The following is an 18,225-nucleotide window of genomic DNA, read 5'->3' on the forward strand; positions in this document are numbered from 1 at the left end:
TTAGCGCAGTACAATGTACATACTAGATACAAGCGCAAGATTTCTCGAGAGTCGCATCGCGATAACTGATGGGATTTTTATGTCCAAACGTGCAAAAGCCTGGGTGATTGAGATCGGGATTTGTGTCCAGCTAATTGTGTACTTGTGAATCCTACTATATTTATCGTGTGGTAAAGGAAGCAGAACAAAAGAAGAAAGCCTGCGTAAATCTCAGAGGTGAGCGAAATTGCATTGCTACTTTACTGGAATATATGTGAGCCTCCGAATCCTGTGTCATCATTCTTGTTCAGTGGTACGTTTTGGGGGCTTTTCAGGGAACTGGTTTACTTGTTTTAAGATAATATATATGCCACAAATCTATGCATGGCACTGCCGATTTATGTAGGCCGAGTACATGTTGTAACATTATATACATGTAATTGTCTGTCAGAATGTCCCTTTGACGCTGTGTTAGAAGTAGGCCTATGCCAAAGGCAGCGTCCCTTTGACGCTGTACAGGTGTATTAGAAGTAGGCTTATGCCAAAGGCAGCGTCGCTTCGCTATTCAGTGCTTGTCGGAAGAAGTGATACATCATTGCATTCTCTCCTCAATGTGGGGAACTTTACTTGATATTCTTTTCTCTATTCAAAAGCCTGGGCAATAACATTGTGCTTGAGAAACATGTTTTGTCGTGATTATCCTCTTACGAATGTGGGATACATGCACCGTGAGACAAGAAAGAGGAGACAGTCTGAAGAAGATAGGAGACACATGACAATGTAGCTAATGTCATCTATGTTGTTCATGGAGGGGAAAAATCACAATAATCCCGCTGTAAGAAATCTGTGTTGTGGCAAGTTTCCTGTGTATAAGCAGAAGGTATCACTTTCCAGCTTTGTGCTGGCAGAATGGTCGCCTGCGGTGCCGTGCGGTTTACGGTCGTTATCAATAATCTCCAGAGAAAGTATCTGGACATCGATTCTCCTAGGCCAATTGCTTCGAAGCTACCACATCGCCATCTTACCAAGCACATCGCCGACTAGAAGTGTTCGGAGCTATCGACATCACGTAATCTTTGTGACACTTTTTGCTGAAAAATGCGTGCAAGTCCCCATAGTGTGCGTCTGGCAGAAGATGGTGCCGAGACGAGACGGCTTCGATTATTGCAGGGAGCCGAAAAACACCTCCCTGCATAATTGAGTATTGTACATCGGTTGCATGGATGGCCCAATGAGATGAGATGTCCAGATACTTCCGATAGAGATCAGTGGTCGCTACTTCAAACAGCGCCCCCTGGAGTTTATTGAAGAGTCGTCTGACGTGATGAGGTGGTATTTAAAAAAAAAAAAAAAAATGAATATTACTAGTAATCCAGGTGGGGAGCACCAGTTGAAACGTGAAAAGTTGAAACGTGCCTTACGCTATCAACAGACACGTTTGAAGAAGGTGACGAGAAAAGAGAATACAAAAAGGAAGGAAAAGAACAGGAACGAAATTGGAAGAGATTCTCCAACAATCTTCTTCAAGAGAAATAGCGAAGATAATAATATTATCTGTGCGTACATTCAAAGCGGTAAATCTGTTTTACTTGTCGAAAATACAAAGACGAATACCAAACTCAATTACATTTGACCAACAGTAGGGGGTATATAGATTTGCGTATGTATCATTACTTCTTTGTCTTGTATTCAAGCATGGCGGAAATTAACAACACCAACAATAACAAATCACAGCAATCATCGGTTACCATGGTTACAGAGATGTGCATAGAGTTTATCCAGTTTATCTTTTTTTTTAATGTCAACTAGAAAAGATGCTGTTCGGCACTGAAGAAACATTTGCGAAGATACAACATTATAATTTATTGTTCGCGTGAAGATATCAGCATTTAGAAAATCACAGGTGGTCATAGCTTTAACTTTATCATAGGAGACGTCTCAAAGATATGTCATGAAAACTTCATGAGCCCAACAGCAGAGTCTGATGGATATAGTTAATTCTTTATGTCTTTTTCTGTCTCAAGTGTACTGGTCATCAGAGCTGATCGGAGCTCTCATCATAACTAAATAAAGTGTCCACGCTGGCAATAATTTTGTCTAGCGTTCAAGTACTGACTACACTGGATTACGAACTATGTTTAGAATACCTAACCACACCTTAATGTTCAGATGCATCTTTACTTTCTTTTACAAATTATGGCATTATGCCAAGGTTATTAGCAGCATTGCTACAATAGTGGCAGTTTCATTATGTCGTTGCTCCATAATTCGTATAACATTCACAGCGCGCTTTACAACAGTTTATTCACAATAATTACTGAAATTAAATGTGCTTTTTAATATACCTTATATCCAATCTGGAATCTGGTCTGAGTGAATCGGCCATCAGTGTGTGTACACTTTTATTATATTCCATGTTATTAGGAAATGATATCCTTCACCAAAGATAAGACTCACAAGGAATAATACACCCACTCAACACTTCAAATCCAAACATGCGGATCTTGATTCGCAAATCAAGATTCTAAATTCGTGATTCAATGCCTTCAGACTTTAGAAATATCTTGATTACAATCATGATAATAGAGATTTCAGTCATGATTACAAGATATTTTTTTCCTGAAAAAGGGGAGGGAGATTCAAGCAATCCTATATTCAAACCTAAGTTTGCAAATGAAGATATGAGAATCGTGATTTCAATAATATGCTGTAAGACTCAAGTAGGCCTATAATATCTCGATTGCATTCAGATTCATCTTTTAAAGATTACAATCACGATAAAGGCAAATTGATAAGGTGATGTTCGTTATTCCAAATTTTCGTTAATCCGAAATAATGAAATAGGTTTCGGTATTCCGAAGGTTTGTCCTTCCGAAACACACAAATTTCCAATATCTAGATGTTCGTTAATTCAAAAATTTAAAACGATTCTTTACTCCCATCATTAATCGTGGCGTTATTCCAAAAGTTCGTTATACCTATGTTTCTTTATTCCGAAAATGAAAACAAGTTGCGTTATAACGAACCTTGGGAATTAAGAGGCTTATTATTTTGTTTTTGGATTAACGAACCTATGGAATAACAAAACCTTCGGAATATTTCATTTTCGGATTACCAAACCTTTGGAATAAAGAATTGTATGCGATTTTTCTCCGTCTGAATGGGGAGGAGGTTATTCACACAAAATAAGAACACTTGAAAAGTCCGTGTAAGGTATTACGTACTATTGTTTCAAACAAAAATGTCGTTAACGCCAGTCTCTAACTTTGTGGTTGAATTCCTCATCAAATCGTAACATCAAGTCGTGTTGAATGTTCTGGATGAAAAAGTCATTCGTTCACCAAGGAGGGGATGAGAGGATGATATCTCAATTAAAAACCAATTGATTGCCCAAAATGTATATGACGACTTCGCCAGGTATCATTGTATTTTACTGACGGAGAGGCACCATACGCGGGACTGATTTGTTAGGGCGATGGAAGGAATGGGGGTGGGGGTGGGGGAGGGGGGAGGGGTAAGAGGAGGAAGAGGAAGCAGCTCGGATGGGAAGTAAAAGTTCTCTGACCTCTCCGGCGTATACACAGACCATTTTGGTTGTCTTACTGGAGCACTTACAATAATGAATTTTGAATCTGCCATGCAGGCTTGCATATCACACTCGTTGGGCAAATCCCCAATGGATGAACCGCGAGGTGAACGAGGCAGAAAGGTCGCCTTATGTCACGTGTTGCTTAAAGACAAATCACAATGTTTTCCAAATCAACTTTCCTGTAACTGTATGATACCGTCTTGAGATATAAGTGATCAATCTTTCCACGTTTAGCGCCAAAAAGAATTAATGCCTATCTATTTTTACCGCAGTTCCTCGTCCTAGATAGGCAGAGTTATATATTCCTACTAATTCAATACTATACTGCACAGTGTGTGTTTTTCCCCTTGTATCACTAATTCTACTTTTCCTTTCACTGTGGTTATAGATCTTCAAAGTCTGATGGAGATTAAATTTTGAGCGACAGTGTGACACAAAGTTCTTTTAAATTTTCAAACGCTCTGAGCCAGGAGATTACTCTGTCACTAAAATCTATCGGGAGAGATGACAAAGGATAGAATCGTATATAGCTATGATTCGTCGACTAACAAACAAGTCGTGAATGGTGATAACAGGGAGTTATCAATGTGCCACTGGGACATCGTATTTACATATTTCTACCTGCATTCAAAAGGTATGTAAAGTTTGATCGCAAAAACGGGCTAAACGACATTTTTTATAATATATTATCTTAAAGTATATTAAAGTCAATTATCAGATAGAGCAAAATAAAACCTTTCCAATCACACTTCCTCACTTACTGCATAACATGGACTATTCCTTTTAATAAAGACATTATCTTAAACAGAAACCCAGCTTTAGTGCTTCAAAATAGCTCAATGTGAGTTAGGGATAGAAACAACCAATGTAAAAATCTTAATCAGTACAATCAATGTTAAGTATTGTTGAATAATATACAGAATGTGAGCAGTAGTTATAATAAAACTGTTTCTAGAATAAACCGTATACAGTTATGGTTTATTGATAATAATAGTGATTTCTCCTTTTTTTCGAAGGATTTATTGTTATTTTTTTAATGGTTGGATGTTTTGTGATACAACTGATTTACACATACATGTGCATCAAACAACACTATGATAACTCAACATTTTCAAAATCACGGCTCCCAATGGCAAACAGTACCTTTAAGTTATGAATACAACAACAAAAAAGAAAAACCCAACATATTATTTCCTTATCATTTCCTTTGCTCATAGCAGCTGCAATTGCAAATATCTCAAATTAACAAGAATGGAGTTAATTCGTTGTTGCGGTCAAACTATTCATATTATGATGCCAACTTTTCACCATTCTGTCTATGCTGTCTATAATTATATCCTCGGAGATGTCACTAATTTGTAGGAGATATTCTACGGACTTTTCCCAGAACGTGTCTTCTTCTACTTTTTCTTCTTCTTTCTCTTCTTCCATTAATTTTGTCCACTATGGCATGAAAAGAATTCAACATTTCAGCGAGATGCCAAAGAGAAGAAGCAAAAGGAAAAATCAAAACATTTTTTTTTCCGAAAAGCAAGTTTACCGGAATTAAATGGGTGTAGAGGAAGGCCTTTTATGGCTGAAGTGGATTTAAAAGTCCATTAGGGAGAAGTGACCAAGACATAAAACCAATCTCTGAAGTTGTCTGTGGGAGGTGCAAAGACAGGTTATTTTGTACATCTTTAGCATTTTAGCGATGATTAATAGGTATAAAAGAAAACTGATTGCAAGTTTTATGCAGGTAACTATGAAAAAAAAAAGATGCATGCGAATAATATTGGACACTGAAAAAAACAAAACACAAGGAAGTTTACCCGAAGAATTACCCGACGAATTTCCCGCTCCAAAGTTAACTGAGAGTTTTATTCTTGCGAACAGGGAGGTGGTCTTTCCACCTCCCTGTTGCAAACGTCAGTTCTTCGTAATAAATGAAGGAAAACGTCAGTGATGATGTTTTACTCATATATGAATAATAAACATTGGGTTAATGTTAAAACCTGCGTGTTACAAAGTCATTGACTTTGCGTACCGGCAGCCACATGAACATTTACAGCGCCCTTACGAAAAAGTCCTGTGGTACTCCTGTGGTAATTACCACAGGACAGTACCACAGGAAAGTACCACAGGACAGTACCACAGGACAGTACCACAGGAATTGTCCTGTGGTATTTTGGGACATACCACAGGACAGTACCACAGGAATTCCTGTGGTATTTTGGGACGTACCACAGGGCAGTACCACAGGAAAGTACCACAGGACCGGTACCACAGAACAGTACCACAGGACAGTACCACAGGAATTCCTGTGGTATTTTGGGACGTACCACAGGGCAGTACCACAGGACTTGTACCACAGAACAGTACCACAGGAACTGTCCTGTGGTATTTTGTGACAGTACCACAGGTCGATCATTACCACACGGCAGTACCACACAGCTGTCCTACAGCATTTCCATGGTACCACAGGAGAGTACCACACAGGATAGATCGAAAAAAAAATCTGGGAGAATTGTAGCCACATATCAAGGAATATTCCTGATAGGTGAGTGACGGATTTCAGGACAAACATGGCCCTACTTAATAACCTGTCCTACTCCTAACATATAACCTCAAATGAGAGTCTAATGGCCAAGTGCCAATCTAGTCCTATAATAGATCTATATAGTCATATTCTATTCCTAGGTAGCCATCGACCGTATCAATACATATATATATGGCCGTCTATCCGTAAAGCATTAAGGCATGGTTACTAACTCGATTATACTTTATTATCAAGATATGAAATTACACTTTCATAACAATATCTATGATATTGGGAATAACATAACATAATTAGACAATCTTTCATAAAGTTCAAAGTAAGTTCCATCATTAATACTTTGACTTTTTAAGTCATATATGTATTTTCTAAAATCTAGAGTGCTTTTTATGAATATTCATGAGCTATGTAAAAATTTGTACCACAGGAGTACCACAGGAGTACCACAGGAGTACCACAGGAGTACCACAGAAGTCCTTATGAAATTTCTCATGCTTTACATCAGCACTTCCACTAAATAGGTAATACTGTAGGAGTATAGGACAGGATAAGTAATGGCAAATCAATTGTTATAATTCACAGCATAACTCATCTATCAATTAATTGAGGAATGTTAATATGTGCTTTTTTGTTTGTATTTTTGTTATAAATTTCAGTTGATTCTGCCTTACAATTTTCCTGTGTGGTACTCCTGTGTGGTACTGCTGTTTGATATTCTCCTACTGTTATAGTCCTCTGGTATAAAATGTTAAGAAAAAAAAAGAAGAATATCCTGTAGCATTTTTCTGTGGTACTTACGAATTTAATTTGCTGTGTGGTACTTCGGTGTGGAATAGCACCATATTATGATTTTCCTGTGGGATTTTGGACAGTTCCTGTGGTACTCTCCTGTGGTATACATCGAAAATTACCACAGGAATTCCTGTCGTACTGTCCTGTGGTACGTCCCAAAATTCCACAGGACAATTCGTGTGGTACTGTCCTGTGGTACATCCCAAAATACCACAGGACAAGTCATGTGGTACTGTCCTGTGGTACTATCCTGTGGTACTTTCCTGTGGTACTGTCCTGTGGTACTGCCCTGTGGTACTGCCCTGTGGTACGTCCCAAAATACCACAGGACAAGTCGTGTGGTACTGTCCTGTGGTACGTCCCAAAATACCACAGGACAATTCCTGTGGTACTGTCCTGTGGTATGTCCCAAAATACCACAGGACAAGTCGTGTGGTACTGTCCTGTGGTACTATCCTGTGGTACTGTCTTGTGGTACGTCCCAAAATACCACAGGACAAGTCGTGTGGTACTGTCCTGTGGTACTATCCTGTGGTACTGCCCTGTGGTACTCTCCTGTGGTACTGCCCTGTGGTACTGTCCTGTGGTACGTCCCAAAATACCACAGGACAAGTCGTGTGGTACTGTCCTGTGGTACTATCCTGTGGTACTTCCCTGTGGTACTGTCCTGTGGTACTGCCCTGTGGTACGTCCCAAAATACCACAGGAAAAGTCGTGTGGTACTGTCCTGTGGTACTATCCTGTGGTACTTTCCTGTGGTACTGTCCTGTGGTACTGTCCTGTGGTACTGCCCTGTGGTACTGTCCTGTGGTACGTCCCAATATACCACAGGACAAGTCGTGAGGTACTGTCCTGTGGTACTATCCTGTGGTACTGTCCTGTGGTACGTCCCAAAATACCACAGGACAATTCCTGTGGTACTGTCCTGTGGTACTATCCTGTGGTACTTTCCTGTGGTACTGTCCTGTGGAACTGCCATGTGGTACTCTCCTGTGGTACGTCCTAAAATACCACAGAACAAGTCGTGTGGTACTGTCCTGTGGTACTATCCTGTGGTACTTTCCTGTTGTACTCTCCTGTGGTATGTCCCAAAATACCACAGGACAATTTGTGTGTATACTGTCTTGTGGTACTGTCCTGTGGTACTTTCCTGTGGTAATGTCCTGTGGTACTGCCCTGTGGTACATCCCAGAGTACCACACGAGCCTGTGACACAGTACCACACAGTTCCTGTGTTAGCATATATTTGTGTGGTACATTGTGTGGTACCAACCAGTACCACAGGGAGTACCACATGAGCCTGTAAAACTGTACCACACAGTTCCTGTGGTAACATTTATTTATGTGGTACATTGTGTGGTACTGACAAGTACTACAGGGAGTACCCAACAAGCCTGTGGTACAGTACCACACAGTTCCTGTGGTAACATTACAAGTGTGTGGTACATTGTGTGGTACCGACAAGTACCACAGGGAGTACCACAGGACTTTTTTGTTAGGGCGGGGGAGAGAAAAGAAATCAATTATTGACTGCCCTTGATTTCAAAAAGGTGAAACAAATAAAAACAATGAAAATAATGTATATTCTATCCCCCGGAAAAGATTCACGTGTCAGCATAATGGAGGGTTATAATATATGATGACATAAGCTATCAACGAAAAGAGCCATCTTCTTTAAAGAAGAGTAAACAGACCTTTAATAAATCCCACTTTATGTATTTCCACTTTGTCCTCTCCCCCCCCCCCCCCCCCTCCCCCCAAGATACTAGGATTGTGCCATGGGATTACGATAAGAGCTTGGGAAATAGGCTCGTATAGTTCTTGGATTTGCAGAGAAAGCTCTCATTAGAAGTCAGCCGCAGTTGAATCTGCTCGGGAGAAGTCCATGCCACTTTCTGACAAATCCTACCCTGAATGGCATTTACTTGACGTTCTTCACGTTAAGCGGCTATTTCCCGCTGTTCTCAAGACATTTAACTTCCTCTGTTTCTTCTTTGTTTCTTTCTTCATCTTGTCTTTTATTTTTTGTTTTTTGATAATAAAGAAAATTGCAATATTTTCCCAAAAGGAATTAATACTGAAACAACATTTACTTACTAGACATTTTTGCCGAACAATCTTCCAGTCTTAAGCAATGAAACAAAGTTTCCTCAGGCCTTCAAACTGTAAACCAAAATTACTCTCATTTATTATAAAAGCTCATTTTCGGCTGTTGTGACAATACTACGTATTCAGATGTTCGCTAGAGTTCACAAAAGAGCGAACAAAAAAGGGGGCAATTCCCCTCTTCTGCCACGCCTACATCGGCTCCTCTCGCTTAATTCGGATCTAACGATGCTATTACATCTATTGAATTATTTCTGTTTCAATCCCCAACCCCGCCATCCACACGGACCTGCGCCCCTCGTATTAAGAATGCAAATACAGATTACAGATTCCTAAGGGGTGTCACGCTTCAAGCTTTGCCTTTTGTTAACCCCTGCTACCCCATCAAACATTTCATATTAGAAAAATGCAATAATTTTCTTGCTCCGTTTGATTACGATAATCCTCTATCAAACTATTACTATTTGTGACGCGAACTCGAAATGAACCCTAAGTTTTCATCATATCTTTTTATAATCCATGTATATTCTCTGTAAAAATTCGTTCTTGAAAAGTTGCAGAAACCAATAAATAAAATGATTTCAGATCAAATCAAATCAGTAACAAATGAGGGATGCAACAATAATTTGATTGTTGTTTGCCTGATATTGCGTAAATCCGTGCAGCTTTGAAATGTACCTGTGCTAAAATGCAACTCGGATGAAGTTCGATCCGTTCTTCTTTTCTCTTTCGGTCAAGATGAGTGTATGTTGTGACAATTCTCTTCTTAAAGTGCATTACGAAAGTCGAAATTTACAAGTTAACAAACATATCTTGTAAGTCGATCATGTGGATCAATTCCATTCTCTCTTTTTCTCTCCCTCTCTCTCAGAACACAAAAGGGTGATGTTGGATGGTGCGATAATTGCCGCCATTTTCATTACGGAATCGACGAAGTAAAGCTATTCAACACTATCAATCAAAATATCAGGTCGCACATAATGGCTGTCTTTTATTTTGTTGCTCTTTTGTGATCTCATTTATAAAGGTTCAGTTGGTAGTTTGATATTCTCTGTTCGTATCGTGTGGTAGGTGCGTGTTGGATTGAACCGATTATTCTGATCTAATGGAGGTTGAGATCTAGTCTTCCACGTACAAAGCGATCAGTCGACTTCTATTATTACCTCCATTTGCACCCAAGTTTCCGAGGCTACTAATAGCAAGCAAACGTTGTCTTTGAAGGATCCGCATAGTTGGCAAAACTAGACCGGGATAATGGCGGAATCAAAGACGATTTCAGGTTGACATTATTTCGACGATTTTTGACATACTCACCGTACGAATCGGTTCTATTCGGACGTTCGGAACATGGCAGATTCGAGTGAGGTACATTATAATAAACAGCGCCCTCTTAAAATCTTGGTCCGTCTCCCTTTAATGCAGCAACAGTGATTACCATGATATATGATGACTGTTGACCAAGACAGACTTTAAGGTTGAAGTGACTCCATTGCATGCGTTCATATTGGGACTTTATACCTGGGTTTCACAGAAACTTTTCGTTGCGATGCCCCTCCGCTTCTTGACATGTGGAACGCATGCGTTTCCAATGCGTTTCTGCTGAATTTTACGACGCAAAACTATTTTTATTCATTTTTGTTTTTTTTTTTTTGTTTTTTTTTTTTGGGGGGGGGGGTACGTTTTTTGTATTCTCTTTTAAACTTCAGTGTCTCCCAAAGAGAAAAATTGTTCATCTAATGGGTGATCTAGATGTCGTCGTTAACTTGAGTTTTCTTCAGGTAAACTTTTGTGTGTGTGTAATTTTCAGTGTCACTTCGATAATGTTTCTTTTCATTGACATTTGCGTTGTCGAGCAAGCCGTACAATATTCCCGTGATGCATGGAAAACGCAGGGCTATAGTGATTTCACTTCGGATACTCATTTAAAAGCATATACGTTACAAAATCGATTTTGTTTTGATGTCTCTGATTTTAATGGGAAAGGTTCTATGTTGGTGTCATCAAACGTCAAATCAAACTGGACCCCATGGAAGACCAGCTAAATGTAGCTGCATGGCTATCCAGCCATCTTCTCAGATGAAAAATGAAAAAACAAACAACCAAAATGGTAAGAAAGATTTCAACGGAACTATTGCACGTTTTGGCCGGTGGAATACATTAATCTTAATACTTATGCGGAACTTGTGCCTGAAATTTACTAGAAAGATCATTTTTTATCTTATAATCGAACATGCGTTAATCTACAAGTTAGTAGCGCTGACTGAACATGACCTCTAACTTCGTGTATAAGCGTATAGAAACTCACTCGTGAAACTCATGTGATAACCCACTATAGTATAAGATTAGAATGGAATCTCTTACGAAGCTTTCAGGCAAGCTGCAAGGGAATAATGTGACGAATAGTGAGTACCTGTATAGCCATATTAAGCGGCCGTATGGCATCTCACTGAATACGTATACATGCACGAAGTAAAGATGCGTCTACAGAACGGAAGAAAACTCGTTTACTTTTACGTCTTGAACTAGTTTCAAGTAGATAAAGCTGGATTAACAACACTACAGGAGCTAGTCCCATGTCATCTGAAAAAAGTGTCTTTTTTTCTATAAATAGTCACAGACAGGGATAACTTCTACCTACTAACCCGTCCTCGTTCCTGACGAGAATACACTGAACGAATTCTGCAAGGTAAAAGAGAAATGCGTTCGCCTCCCACGTGACCAAGGAAACAACATCCCCCTTCATCAACAGCGACCCTGAAGTTTATGTTGTTGTTGTTGTTTTTATAAAAACGAATCTGCGCAAAATGCCAACAATGGAGTTCACGGTTATCACATGTCTCATTGAACCCCTACTATAATCTACCACGGACTTTTAAATAACATGGAAAGTTCTTGGAAATGAAGCACCCTTTGTTGAAGGACGCCATCTTTGTGATCAGTGTAAATGAAAGCTTCTGTGCAGGAAGATCTTGTGTAAACATTATTGATGGATCACTTTCAACTGTAGGCCCTATAAGGTTCTACCGAGTGCGAAACACATAACTTAACATCCCAGATCCTCATTTGCTTCAAGATTCTTTTCGTTTTCAAGCAAATACATGAATTCTCATTTGTGACCCTGCACAACAAAACAAACAAAAAGTCGCCAGACTTGGATTTTTAGTTAGGAGAATATTGTGAAAGAGCAGACTTTAGGCTTTAAAATGATGTATAACTCAAATCGAATGGACTCTCCTAACCTATCTAAATATTGGAAAGAAAGCACACACTCCAGAAAAGTGTGAACTGAGAAAAGAGGCTCTGAAGCACAGAGTCTATATTCAAGCGTTTAATCTTCACCATGCCGTGCCACCTGTGTAATGAACGGGACAAAAAAAAAAAAAAAAAAAAAAAAAAAAAAAAAAAAAAAAAAAAAAAAACAGGTTTGAAACCACCGGCTTAACAACACAATGAAGGGATTATCTGATTAAGCTGAAATTGGGCATGTTCTATCAACACATTCTGTCCATAATAAATGGCAACTTTCAAAGCAGTAGTATCATCCTTTCTAAAGTTATTAGAGTTGAAAGTGAAGAATGTGTACAGGGTTTTTAAAGTAATGAAAGGGGGAGTCTAAAGGCACATCTAATCACACTATTCTTAAAAAAAAAGGTGCTCAAGATAAACTGCTAAAAACACACTTTCCTGTTCATTTTAAGATCTAAAACTTTAGCATAATGTAGAAGAAGACTTGCTCTTTTAGAAAATACATAAAAGTTAAGATTGACTAAATTGACCCTTTTCACCTATTTTTAGTCCTCACACAAACTCAGTGCGTGCGACTTTTTGTTCGTTTTGTGGTGCACGGTCACATTTGACCTATATTTTGCATATGCGCAAATCACAACCGTGAATTTCCTTTATGCATGAGACGGACTCGAGAATGCTGCATTCTTCAATCTCTTCAATCGCAGACGACGCGATGTGTATTAATGTCACGACCGTTCGGTATCGGACGTGCCACGGCCGCGGCAGTTGTAATCATGAACTGGGCACAGCTACAGCGCCCTCACTGTCAACGAGAACCAGAGCTCAGCAGGCAACCCCATAATTGCCGGAGGGTCTTTGATTGCCTAAGTGTCAACGGCAATAGTTGTACAAATTGTAGAGCTGATGTCTTACCACTGACCGCCTCCTTGAAGTCGGAGACAATGTACACTGCTGGTCACTCGATCCTCGTCTGAAATGTTGCCGAATAGGGAATGAATTAACCCCTTCCCCACCCCCTACCCACTAACACACAGGTGCGGCCAGATATACACACATATACACACACTGTACCCAGTCCATTAATTTTACTTGGCAATGTGATTAAATCAAGATCAGGTAGCGGTATATTGCGAAATTCCCTGCTCAAATTGAGTGATCGCGAAAATTGAACCCTCGTTGAAAATTATAACAGCTTTTATAGTGCAAACATAAGAAGTTGATACTTCTTTAAATAATGCTCACAGTTTTTATTTTGTTGTTGTTGTTTTTTTTAGATACTCTTTATTCTCATCATCAATAAAATCTTCCAAGGCCGACAAAAGAGCTTGACTTTTTATAGGCCTACAATGTTATTTTTTTAATGTGGAATTTAATGTGAAATTATTTCCATGAATTGAGTAAACTTGAAATCTGAAAGTTTCACTTGTTTTTCTGTGAAATAGTGTAACTGCCCAACGTGCCCAACGTTGTTAGGCAGGGGCCGCGGAAGCGGGGGCTGGGGGGCTGCAGCCCCCCCCCCCCCCCCCCACACACACACACACTTTTGGATCGTGAAAAAAAATCTAAGAAAAAAAAGAAAGAAAGGGGGAAATATCGGGGGAAAATCACATTACCCGAATTTCTCACAAAAAGTGTGCTTCAGATCGCTTTATCTTGATTTCAAAAACGCAAAAGCTCCGTCGATTGGGAGGGGGCATCCCCCTCCCACACCCTCGCCCTCCATACCTCATTAAACTGTGTACATACACACAGATGATGCACACGCGGAATAAGAGCTAAATGCCGTGATTTTGCTGTTTAGTATTAACACTTTCCTGAAAAAATCTAATTATTTCCATAAATATATATTCTTTTTAGGGAGGGGGGGGGGGGCTGGGGGAGCTAGAAAAAAAATCCAAGTATTGTACCAAAAGTTTGCACCAGATCGCTGAATTTCAGGTCTGAAAATGTAAAATCACCTTCGTGTAGGAGGAGAAATATCCCTTTTGTATACTCTCGTGAGCATGCCTTTTCTGTTTGATTGCTTAACAGACAACATTCATGACATTAATTGTAACAATAAATTCATACAAGAAGTTTATTCATATGCTACCACTTTATAGGCAAATTGTTCAATAATAATCCACACCAAAATATCCTGCTATACCTTACACAAGTGGGGCCGTTTCAAGTCGATAAAAGACGGAAAACATGCATCAAATTGCACCATTTACAACATAAAAATGCAAAAAGTTCTCACACCCTCCCCCCCCCCCCCCTTTCCCTCCGCTCGCTCGGGCTCCATCGCTTGGCTCCCTCGCATAGTAGGCGTAACCGTAGGTCTAAGCGAAGGGGGGGGGGGGGGGGGTTGACCTTGTCCCCCCCCCCCCCCCCCCCCGGGCTGCGCAGCCCCCCCCCCCCCCCCCCCAACTGAAAAACGTTCCGCGGCCCCTCATGCAACTACGCTGTCTCATGAATAACATTCAGAAGAGTAGATAATATCAGTTCTTTCTTTTTCAAAGAGTTTTGTTCATGATTAAACAGGTTCATTGTATGCGCAGGCAATGAGCATTATACATGTTACATCGATTTCTGTAAGAGACGCATTATGCAGCGAAAACTGACTAACACTAATGACTATTATTCATAAATCAGAGTGAGTATTGAATGACATGGCGTATCTGGGCTATTTCATACAACGTCTAAATGTTTGCAGTCACCCCTCACACCTAATGGAAGAACCGGTAATCTGCAACGTCTCATTTTCTGGAATTATGATCGCCTGTCTGACATTAAGATTAAATTCGCATTATTTTTGCCATCTTTTGCCTTCGGTGCCTAAGTTATTCATAATGATCATGGCTTTTAGATTTAATCTTCAGCTTGTCCTTCTTTTCCGCTATCTTCTTCATTTTTCCTACTCCTTTTTATTTTTTTTCTTCTTCCTTCTGTCCTCCGGATTTTCTCCTCTTCCCTCATCATTTTCCTTCGTCGTTCTACTTGATTTTTTTTTTCGTTTCTTCTTTTTAAATCGCCCTTTCCTCGATATTCGTCCTCCTTGTCCTCTGACTTCTCTTGTTTTTTTTCTTTTACAATTTCATCATCCCTCTCCTCTTCCTTCTCATCATCCTTCCTTCTCATCATCCTCCGTTATTTCTTCATCCTCATCATCTTCTTCTTCGTCTTCGTCTTCGTCTTCTCCTTCTTCTTCATCATCTTCCTCCTTCTCTTCTTCTTCTTCTTGTTCTTGTTCTTGTTCTTCCTCCTCCTCCTCATTCTCTTCTCCTTCTCCTCCTTCTTCTTCTCCTTCTTCTTCTTCTTCTTCTTCTTCTTCTCCTTTTTCTTCTTCATCTTCCTTTTTCCCTTCGCATGAAATGGCGCTGTTTTGTTTTGTTTTGTTTCTTTCGCGGCGTGTCCATGATGATGCTGTAGTCTGCTCCCATATTATTGAAGCTATCCGCTTAATGGCGGGAGTGCGAACGTGATTAGCATCTCAAGAGCAGAAAGCATATTGACATCAACGTCTGCATCTATCTTCCCATTTCCGACTGGATCGGATGCAGGCAATTGAGTTGGTTATTTCGCCCGTCCGTCGGGGCAGACATTATTCATTGATGTTACATTCGTTCGTGGACAGACCCGCTACCACTTGACATCACAACGGCGCCCAAACTAAATTGGAGTAAGATACGGGTTTTGTTTTGTTTTGCTGTTGTTTTGCTTTGCTTTTTTTGTGGGGGGGGGGGGGATTTCTCTATCTCGTTCCTTTTTTCTTTTTTCTCCTTCTTCTTTTGTTACATTTCTTGATTTCATGTCCAGTATAGCTTTTGAATGAGTTTTGTCTGTTTTAAGTAAATGCATGCAAATTATGATATCCATTCACTATTTTTCATATTTCTGTTGAAGTCGTCGTTCACTGCGATCAGGAATCCCTCAGACAGCAAACGAACGAAATTGCGATTGAAGAAATATATTTTTTTTAATTAATTTATTTACTTATTTATTTATTCATTTATCTATCTATTTATTTTATTTATTTACTCATTTATTTATCTATCTATCTATCTATGTATGTATGTATGTATGTATGTATCTATCTATCTATCTATTTATTCATTCATTTATTCAATTCTAATCTTTTGTCAGGGTATAGCCCATTCACCAATTGGTCTTCCATGGAGTCCTGAATATCCTTGATGAACATAATGTCCATTGACTAGCAAAACGTATATACATGAGATATACATATATACTGTACATTGCAAACTAACATAAAAAACGGTGTATATGGATTATGCCACAACAAGAGTTCACCAGAATGCCAATATGACAATTAAATCGCTATTGTGCAGGAATGATTAGCTAGCCCAGAATAACTTTGGTGTGTTACTTACAAATAACAACTTTCTTTAAACAATATCTTAAAGGAATATATGGAAAAAGCTGATCTGATTGAATAATCTAGCTTATTCCATTCAAGTAAAGAAGATACAAGTGGGCTGCACTTGTGACAATCAGAGCGAAATCTTGGCACACGTAGATTTTCACTGTCTATTAGCATTGTGTGATGTTCATGTACATCACTAGGATTAACTAAGTGTACCTGAAGGTATGAAGATGCGAAGTTATGAACACATTTATACATCATCATAACGCGATTGAACTCGAAACGTTTGTCATCCATTTAAGACTTTTAAATAAATCAGCCGACAGTGTGTCGGCTGATTCGGTGTGCCGGCTGATTTATTCGTGGTTGTCATGATGTGGTTGTCATGACGACACCATAGTTTTGTTTTTGTTTTTTTCCGGACGGCCACAACATGGTGATCATGTAGTCTTCTGATCCAGCGGTCTCGTTATCAAAATTTCAAAAATTCATAACTTTTGAACGGATTGTCCGATTTCCTCAAACTTTCACTGATGTATTCCACTAATATTTCTGCATTCACTCAATTAACATATAAATGTGTGTCTTATTCCCCTTTAATGGCGATGTCCATGATAGTGATATGAGAGAGAGAGTCGAATTGTTGATCATAACGTTATTTGAACATGATGATAATGTTGATGTTTCATGGAGTAAGAGGATATTATAATATAGATAGAAAAATAGATTGATAGACAGATAGAGGGATATATATCGATAGAGATATAAAGATAGATAGATAGACAGATAGATAGATAGATAAATAAATAGATGGATATAGATAGAGACAGAAAAATAGAAAGATAGGTAATTAGACATCAGTAAGATAGCTACAATAAATAGAGAAAGAGAGAGAGAGAGAGAGAGAGGTTGAAGACATAAAAGTAGACACAAACTGTAAGAGTAGATAATATTATATTCACAAATACACATACATTAATGGTGCGTGGGCGTGTGGAGTGCTGAGTTTAACAGATTTTTATTGAACATGATTAATGTACAGGATAAATCATAATCATAAATCAACCATGGCTAATGGTGGTGAACACATACTCTGGCCCCTTCATACAATGTAGACTAATTTCAAAAAAGATCCCACGGCTGAACTGTTTTTTCTTAACTTATTCCAAAGTTGTCCACCGCAAAATAAACGGTAACTAGTTCAAGCACCAATCAACTGCAAGCACAGTTTTCCAAATCCGGCGCATTTACTCGGGACCATGTATTCTGCTACGTTATTAAAGTCAATGACGTTCACTAAAGGAGTGGGGGAATGTGTGCGTCGGGTCGGTGTGTGGGTGTATAATGACTGTGTTTGTCTTTATATCTCTTTGCGATATCTGTGTGTGATGTCAACTTGGACAAATGTGACCGTGCACCTCAAAACGAACATAAAGTCGCACACACTGAATTTGCGTGAGGACTGAAAATAAGTAAAATGGGTCAACCTAGCCGAACTTGACTTTTTCATATTTTCTGAAAGAGCGGGTCTTCTTTTACATTATACTAAAATTTGGTATCATAAAACGGGCAGGAAAGTGTTTTTTTAGCAGTTTATCTCGAACATTT

Source organism: Diadema antillarum, unplaced genomic scaffold, assembly GCF_040938485.1.
Source record: "Diadema antillarum isolate AM-2024a unplaced genomic scaffold, OU_Dant_1.0 scf00000004, whole genome shotgun sequence".
NCBI lineage: Eukaryota > Metazoa > Echinodermata > Echinoidea > Diadematoida > Diadematidae > Diadema > Diadema antillarum.